Source organism: Phyllobates terribilis, unplaced genomic scaffold (genome assembly GCF_046119375.1).
Source record: "Phyllobates terribilis strain yellow unplaced genomic scaffold, ASM4611937v1 Scaffold_9__5_contigs__length_417890890, whole genome shotgun sequence".
NCBI lineage: Eukaryota > Metazoa > Chordata > Amphibia > Anura > Dendrobatidae > Phyllobates > Phyllobates terribilis.
In genome coordinates, this window is record NW_027362769.1 from 158,046,098 (window position 1) to 158,055,537 (window position 9,440).

The following is a 9,440-nucleotide window of genomic DNA, read 5'->3' on the forward strand; positions in this document are numbered from 1 at the left end:
AAGAAAGAATGCACTGGTGAACTCATCAATGCAAAAAGACCTGGGCACCCACGGAAGACAACAGTGGTGGATTATCGCAGAATAATCTCCATGGTGAAGAGAAACCCCTTGACAACAGCCAACCAAGTGAACAACACTCTCCAGGAGGTAGGCGTATCGATATCCAAATTTACCATAAAGAGAAAACTGCATGAAAGTAAATACAGAGGGTTCACTGCACGGTGAAAGCCACTCATAAGCATCAAGAAGAAAAAGCCTAGACTGGACTTTGCTAAAAAAAATCTAAAAAAGCCAACACAGTTCTGGAAGAACATTCTTTGGACAGATGAAACCAAGATCAACCTCTACCAGAATGATGGAAAGAGAAAAGTATGGCGAAGGCGAGGTACAGCTCATGATCCAAAGCATACCACATCATCTGTAAATCATGGCGGAGACAGTGTGATGGCTTGGGCATGCATGGCTGCCAGTGGCGCTGGGTCACTAGTGATTATTGATGATGTGACACAGGACAGAAGCAGCCGAATGAATTCTGATGTATTCAGAGCCATACTGTGTGCTCAGATCCAGCCAAATGCAGTCAAACTGATTGGTCGTCGTTTCATACTACAGATGGACAATGACCCAAAACATAAAGCCAAAGCAACCCAGGAGTTTATTAAAGCAAAGAAGTGGATTATTCTTGAATGGCAAAGTCAGTCACCTGATCTCAACCCAATTGAGCATACATTTCACTTGTTAAAGACTAAACTTCAGACAGAAAGGTCCACAAGCAAACAGCAACTGAAAACCACCACAGTGAAGGCCTGGCAGAGCATCAAAAAGGAGGAAACCCAGTGTCTGGTGATGTCCATGAGTTCAAGACTTCAGGCAGTCATTGCAAACAAAGGGTTTTCAACCAAGTACTAGAAATGAACATTTTATTTACAATTATTTAATCTGTCCAATTACTTTTGGTCCCTTTAAAAACAGGGTGGCACATGTTAAGGAGCTGAAACTCTTAAACCCTTCATCCAATTTTAATGTGGATACCCTCAAATGAAAGCTGAAAGTCTGAACTTCAACTGCATTTGAATTGTTTTGTTTAAAATTCATTGTGGTAATGTCTAGAACCAAAATTAGAAAAATGTTGTCTCTGTCCAAATATATATGGACCTAACTGTACCTCTGTTCTACCTACACTACCTAATAAACAAGTAAATCTCTCCCTAGCTCAGCAGCACCTCTCCCTACACTGTCTGATTCCAGAGTGACTGTGACCAGCAGGGCCAGCTCCAGGTTTTTGTGGGCCCCGGGCCAAAGAGTCTCAGTGGGCCCCTTTAGCACATACCATGATTCATGATGCACTGATATGGCGGAGAAATATAGGTATTCAACACAGGGCCCAGCCTGTCACCTCATCCTTCATATATGCAAACATGCACGCACACACACAGTATGCAGACATGCACGCACACACAGTACGCAGACATGCACGCACACACACACACAGTACGCAGACATGCATGTGATTCGCCCCCAAGGGCCTTACTATTCGGGATAGTATATCACGGTGGCTGGCCCAGGGCGGTCAGTGCACAAAGGGGTAGTAAATACTAATAACAGTTCAGAGAATTCGTGACGCCACCTGTGGTGTCTGGTGAAGGTCACCAGCGCTGCAACAGTCCTCTGAGGCAGGTGTCAAGGCAGATAAAGATGGTACAGCTCCCCACAGGTGGAGCGGGCCTCAGGGCAGTGTAGATAGATGAATGAGTGGTGTGCTGGGCATTGCAGTGCGGTGAGGATTAATGGCGCCGGTGAAGAAACAGACAGAGGCTGTTCGATGCAGTCGTCCAGGGTTTTACTTACAGTTCTTAGGCAATTCACAAGTGCGCTTTACAGGTGAAAGCCTCCCCCGTCGCGCTGCGTTCACCGGGCAGGGTTTCAATCTTTCCTGAAGCAGTTTAGGAATGCCTGGCGGAACCCCACTTTCTTGTGTTTCTACTTTGACCTACTTCACACTTGGTCCTTCAAACCGTTGCCCTACGCTGCCCACTCTCAATCCTCCTCGGGTATGCTGAAGTCCTTCCAGTATGTCGGATTCGGGACCAACCTGACCCCCTGGGGTTTAGAGTGAAGCAACCGATCCTTTCTGACACCTGGCAGGAGAGGGGCGTGCGGGTGCCGTCCTGCACGCGCCGTACCCCCTAGGATCCTCGTAGTAGAACGGAGCCTACTCCCTGCTACCCTCCGGGGCCTCTATCCTGCGCCCTAACTTGTGGAACAGAGCTCTGACTGAGCCTCTGCTCCCAGACTGTTCCTCTGAACAGCCCTCACTAGAAACTGAACTCCTCTCCAAAAATGGCTTCCCATTATATACCTCCTGTATCTTCTTCCTCCACCTACACCCACTATTGATTCCCCCTAACTTTGGGTCCCCCCCCCCACTCCAGCCAGGGTCAGGGCTCAGCAGAAAACTACATTGCGTCTTGCCCCTCCTGCTGGCCTGAGCAGTGTGGTGTTGGATTTAGGTGGTTGGGGTTCCGTGCAGCACTCCCATCTTACCTGAGAGAAGGGAGACACCGCACCTCTGGGTAAGGTGCAGTATCTCTGTGGCGACAGAACCCTCAGGGGCGCCACACATGCACACACACACAGTACGCAGGCACGCACGCACACACACACAGCACGCACACACAATACGCAGACAAGCACACACACTCAATACGCAGTCACGCGCACATGTGGCACCCCTGAGGGTTCAGTCGCCACAGAGGTACTGCACCTCAACCAGAGGTGTCGTGTCTCAGGTAAGGAGGGAGTGCTGCCCGGAACCCCAACACCCGCATTCAGCACTACACTACTCCAGGCCAGCTAGAAGGGCAAGATGCACTGTGTTTCTGCTGAGCCCTGTCCCTGGCTGGAGTGGGGGGAACCGAAGAGAGGGGAAACCAGTAGTGGGTGAGGGTGGAGGATTTAGAGTAGGGGAGAACCATTGTAGGATGTATATAAAGGGAAGCCATCTTAGGGTGGCAGTAGAGAGAGTGAGTGTGATTCAGTGAAAGGAGAGGAGGGGAGCAGAGTCTCTTCAGGAGCTCTGCTCCAGAAAGGGGCCTAGTAATAGAGGCCCAGGAGGGGAGCAGAGGAGAAAGGCTCCGTTAACATAAGGGATCCCAGGGGGTACGGTGAGGATGGCAGGATGGCACCCGTACGCCCGAGTCTGCCAAGTGTCAAAGGGATCAGGCCGCAAGAAGGGAACGGGTCCCTGGACCAGCCGTGTTACTCCAGGTCTCGGCTGGAAAACCGGAGGCTTTTGCGCTTCCATGGTGCAGTTGCCACAGCCTCACCCTAGTCACCGTGAAGGGCATCAAGTAGGTCCGGGAACTCCAGGTTGCCCAGAGGGACTTCAGAGCACCCGATCGGGACTGTGTGTGGGGAAGCGCAGGGCAGGAGGGAGAAGACCCAGCACGGGAAGTCGGTCTAGTAAGGAACATAAGGAAAGCGGGGTTCCGTCAAGCGCTCCTAATATACTTGAGAAAGTGCTGGACCCCCTTATCTGGTAGACGCAGTGCGACGCGGGAGGCTGACACCCGTACAGTGTACCTGAGGAACTTGAACAGAACTGTGAGTAAACTCAGATGACTGCACTCCGCTGCCTCCGTCAGTTATTTCCGCTGCGCCATCTGTCCTGCACCACAAGCCCCAGCATCACCACCATCTATTCTACACTGCTCTGGGGCCTGCTCCACCTGTGGGGAGTCGTTCCATCCCAGCTGCCCTACCAACCGCCCCAGAGGTCTGAAGCAGCGCTGGTACCTATTACCAGAAACCACAGGTGGCATCACGAACACTTCCTAAAAACTACAAATCCCATATAAATATTTTCCTTCCCCTTTTTGCTGACCGCCCTGGGCCACGGACCGGGCCGCCGCCGCTGTGACATATCCCTTCCCCCAGCATCTAGAGGCCCGGCACGGCTCTGGGGGCGCGTCACACACACAATACACAGACACGCACACACACAATACGCAGACACGCACACACACAATACGCAGACATGCATACACACAATATGCAGACACGCACACACACACAATACGCAGACATGCACACACACACAATACGCAGACACACAATATGCAGACACACAATATACGCAGACACGCACACACAATACGCAGACACGCACACACAATATGCAGACACACACGCACACACAATACGCAGACACGCACACAATACGCAGGCACACACACAATATGCAGACACGCACACACAGTGCACAGACATGTGCATGCACACGGTACGCAGGCATGCACACACATACACACATGAACATGGTACACAGACATACACACACAATACGCAGACAAGCACAGATACATACACATACAGTACAGACCAAAAGTTTGGACACACCTTCTCATTTAAAGATTTTTCTGTATTTTCATGACTTTGAAAATTGTACATTCACACTGAAGGCATCAAAACTATGAATTAACACATGTGGAATTATATACGTAACAAAAAAGTGTGAAACAACTGAAAATATGTCTTATATTCTAGGTTCTTCAAAGTAGCCACCTTTTCCTTTGATGACTGCTTTGCACACTCTTGGCATTCTCTTGATGAGCTTCAAGAGGTAGTCACCGGAAATGTACATATTTGAACACATTCTTAAAAACACATGTAAAACAGATATATATACAGTACAGACCAAAAGTTTGGACACACCTTCTCATTTAAAGATTTTTCTGTATTTTCATGACTAGAAAAATTGTACATTCACACTGAAGGCATCAAAACTATGAATTAACACATGTGGAATTATACAGTTACCAAAAAAGTGTGAAACATCTGAAAATATGTCTTATATTCTACGTTCTTCAAGGTAGCCACCTTTTGTTTTGATGACTGCTTTGCGCACACTTGGCATTCTCTTGATGAGCTTCAAGAGGTAGTCACCGGAAATGGTCTTCCAACAATCTTGAAGGAGTTCCCAGAGATGCTTAGCACTTGTTGGCCCTTTTGCCTTCACTCTGCGGTCCAGCTCACCCCAAACCATCTCGATTGGGTTCAGGTCTGGTGACTGTGGAGGCCAGGTCATCTGGCGTAGCAACCCATCACTCTCTTTCTTGGTCAAATAGCCCTTACACAGCCTGGAGGTGTGTTTGGGGTCATTGTCCTGTTGAAAAATAAATGATGGTCCAACTAAACGCAAACCGGATGGAATAGCATGCTGCTGCAAGATGCTGTTGTAGCCATGCTGGTTCAGTATGCCTTCAATTTTGAATAAATCCCCAACAGTGTCACCAGTAAAGCACCCCCACATCATCACACTTCCTCTTCCATGCTTCACGGTGGAAACCAGGCATGTAGAGTCCATCCGTTCACCTTTTCTGCGTCGCACAAAGACACTGTGGTTGTAACCAAAGATCTCAAATTTGGACTCATCAGACCAAAGCAGATTTCCACTGGTCTAATGTCCATTCCTTGTGTTCTTTAGCCCAAACACGTCTCTGCTTGTTGCCTCTCCTTAGCAGTGGTTTCCTATCAGCTATTTTACCATGAAGGCCAGCTGCACAAAGTCTCCTCTTAACATTTGTTGAAGAGATGTGTCTGCTGCTAGAACTCTGTGTGGCATTGACCTGGTCTCTAATCTGAGCTGCTGTTAACCTGCGATTTCTGAGGCTGGTGACTCGGATAAACTTAGCCTCAGAAGCAGAGGTGACTCTTGGTCTTCCTTTCCTGGGGCGGACCTCATGTGAGCCAGTTTCTTTGTAGCGCTTGATGGTTTTTGCAACTTCACTTGGGGACACTTTCAAAGTTTTCCCAATTTTTCGCACTGGCTGACCTTCATTTTTTAAAGTAATGATGACCACTTGTTTTTCTTTACTTAGAATTTGTATTATGGCAAGAAAAAAGCAGCTAACAGTCTATTCAGTAGGACTATCAGCTGTGTTTCCACCAGACTTCTGCACAACACAACTGATGGTCCCAACCCTATTTATAAGGCAAGAAATCCCACTAATTGAACCTGACAGGGCACACCTGTGAAGCGAAAACCATTTCCGGTGACTACCTCTTGAAGCTCATCAAGAGAATGCCAAGAGTGTGCAAAGCAGTCATCAAAGCAAAAGGTGACTACTTTGAAGAACCTAGAATATAAGACATATTTTCAGTTGTTTCACACTTTTTTTGTTAAGTATATAATTCCACATGTGTTAATTCATAGTTTTGATGCCTTCAGTGTGAATGTACAATTTTCATAGTCATGAAAATGCAGAAAAATCTTTAAATGAGAAGATGTGTCCAAACTTTTGGTCTGTACTGTATATATATATATATATATATATATATATATATACACAGTCATACACACTGACATACACAGACATTCACATCATGCATGCACACACACATAAGAAATATTTTTTATATAGGGATTGGGGAAGCTCGCTCACCTCTACCTGGCCTGTGTCCCATCCAGCTCCTTAGTCATGTGGCAGTGCAGGGCCTCAGGCATGTCACATGGCCCTGGACCATCAGGGGGGCCCACTCGCCGTCAGGGCCCGGGCCGCTTCCCCGGCATCTGTGCAAGGCCACCGGTGCTGTTCAAGCTCTGCTCTGCTACATGCAGCAGCAGCAGTGTGCAGTCAGTGTGCTGCTGCTCCACCAATCAGGCCCAGTACTGTCACTTTCCAGACATGGCCGCATGCTGTGCGCTGTACGGCTGTGTCTGGTAGTAATGACGCGGCAGGTGTGACACACAAGCACAATTAAAGGCGCAGTGTCGCCCCTGCGTGTCATTACTACCAGACACAGCTGCACTGCGCACAGCGCGTGGCCATGTCTTGAAAGTGACAGCACTGAACCTGATTGGTGGAGAAGCAACACACTGACCGCACACTGCTTTTGCTGCATGAAGCAGAGTAGGGCTTGAACAGCCCGAGCCCCAATAACGAGTGGGTCCCCCTGATGGTCCAGGGCCCGGGTACGCCAGGTGCTGACGCCAGCCCTGGTGACGAGCATGGCAGCGCCAGGTCTGATATAGACCTGACGACGCTGTGCGGCCAGCCAGTCACTGTAATGCAACAACCAACATGGTTGTGGCATTACAATGAGTGGCTGGCAATCCCTGCATGTTCGTTGGCTCTTTAAAGAGCGCCAAACATGCAGGGAGGGGACCCGAGCTCCTGCCGAGCATCTCGCAAGTACTCGGCGAGCTCTGAGCATCTCGAGTACTGACATGCTCGGGCACGCACCAAGTACTTGCGAGTATGCTCGCTCATCACTAGTAATAACCAGTAACCAAATAAATACATGTTTTTATGTTTGGAAATATCTGTCTCACTCCCTATCTCACTCCCTGTTTTACTGTTACAGTACCTCTTTGCACAATGCACTATGCACTTTTAAAAGAGGCACACATTATCATGTGGGTGAGATATATTTAATGTTTGACAAGGTGTTCTGATTGTCTGATTACGCCTCTATTTTGCAGAGGCTAAACCTGGTGTCTCTACCTTTATAAGACAACTGTGATAGGGATTTTGTATGGTGTTCACTTTGATCTGATATTGTTCTCTGCTGTAAACTAGACCTGATTATTAACTTGTGATGGATCTGTCTTGCCGACGGTTTTATTCATTCCCTGTTTTGATTGTTGTTTGTGATTTTTTAAATATAGTTCAATAAAAATTATGTTTTTATATTATCAAATTCTCTTCTTGTTTGTTGAGCAAAATCCTTTGGGCTCAACATAGTGTTGAAATACTGAATTTTTTGAAGAGTACTGATTCATTTTTGGACATTTGTGATTATGTTTGTTACAGTACGGTGCAACATTGTAGCAACTATTGGCACTATGATAAATATTTATAATTATGTATACATAAATGTAGCACAGCTGCCAATATATTGAAGTGTGACTATGTTATTGCCTTAGCACACCACTCATTCAATACAGGGAAAGTTGCAGTATGGTATAGAAAAAACTGTGATGTGCTGAGATATCTACAGAAATACATAAAATACATTCTTTAATTATGTACAGCACAGTCCTTGTTAGCAGTATTCTTGTCTAAACATCCCACCTTGTTCTTAGAGCCATAATAAGAAATATGTCTATTGGATTTACTGACTTATTAAACAATACTTTCAATTAAGTACATTAAGTAACGACTCTTTCATGCAATAGTTATGCAATATAAGTCTGTACAAACCTTACTCCTGGTGTCTGAAAAGCTGGATAGTAACAAAGATCACAGTACAGAATTACAAAACATTTCTTCCTGTCCTAATGATTTGTGCTGGCGTAACTTTGGCTCTTTAAATCCCACCCCCATTCGTAAGCAAATACCTGTGTAGTTTCAAAGGTTATTGGACTCTTGTCTGCAAAATGAGGCACAAGGAAAGGTGGAAGTTTGTAAACACTTTTTTTTATTTGCACAGGCACTTTTTTTGTGAGAATAACACATGTAAATTTGTGTAAAATTCCAGTCGTGTATTGTAACAAAAGTCACTTCATTATTCTCGGGTCCAATAGTTTCCTAAAATACCTGATCTGATGTTACGTGGTTATCACCACGGGGTCTAGCATATTAAAAAAATTCACAATGTGGTTTTATAATAATGTGTCTGTATGGTTTTTTTTTATTAATTTGAGCCAATTTACCCACCAGTTTTATATGGGTCCATTCTGCTGTAGTTCCAGAGCTCTTGGTTGATCATGTGCAGTGGAGTCTCTTTGTAAGGCTCATGAGGTGAGGCAGATCCTCAGACCTGGGTGGAAACACAGATCGCGGACATTGATGTAGCCAGCAGAAAGGCACGTGGGCAGTAAGGACTTGGCACACTCAGGAATCTCAAACCAAACATGGGACTAGAAACTCACTCCCAAGACACAGGTGTGCGAATTAATGGGCTTTAAATAGGAGTAGGGTGATGATGACAATGATCCATGCTGGGCAGCTTGAGTGTAACTCTCAGCTTCTAGCATAGCGCTACTCTGTTTCCAACACTGATTGCTTCTACAGATAGGATACACTATATTTCTTTGTGCACTGTGAGGTCCTGTACACAACTCTGCCTGAAGGATATGGCAGAGGATTATCTTCCGCCACATACATCAACAGAGCATTTGAAGTTTTGTATCCTTGACCTATCAGCAGCAGGCATCAAAATTATGTCAGCCCTGCTTGTCTCAGCTCTGTGGTGCTACTGCTTAGTTATTTCAACCTTTGTTGTGGAGGCAGAGAATACAGGACGGCAGGACATTTCAGCTCTGCTGGAAACCAGCTAATAGAACAATGAGGTAAATAGACATATGAAGCTATGTTGATGTAGATGGTAGAAGATAAAATCCCTCAGGCAAAGTTGTGTACAAAACTGCACAAAATAATAAGGGGTTTTCTCACAGAGGAGATTTCATATGATTCATGCTGCCTAAACTGAAGACA

General features: G+C 46.2%; 1 protein-coding gene across 1 annotated transcript in view; it reads right to left on the minus strand.

Annotated features, from left to right (window-relative positions):
• KYNU (kynureninase) overlaps positions 1-8,339 on the minus strand; it is a 129,910-nt gene extending 121,571 nt beyond the window's left edge. Inside the window, exon 1 of the mRNA XM_073647244.1 lies at positions 8,205-8,339. The gene's annotated coding sequence lies outside the window, so the exon portion shown is untranslated. The remainder of the gene's footprint in view (positions 1-8,204) is intronic.
• Between the last annotated feature and the right edge of the window lie 1,101 nt (positions 8,340-9,440).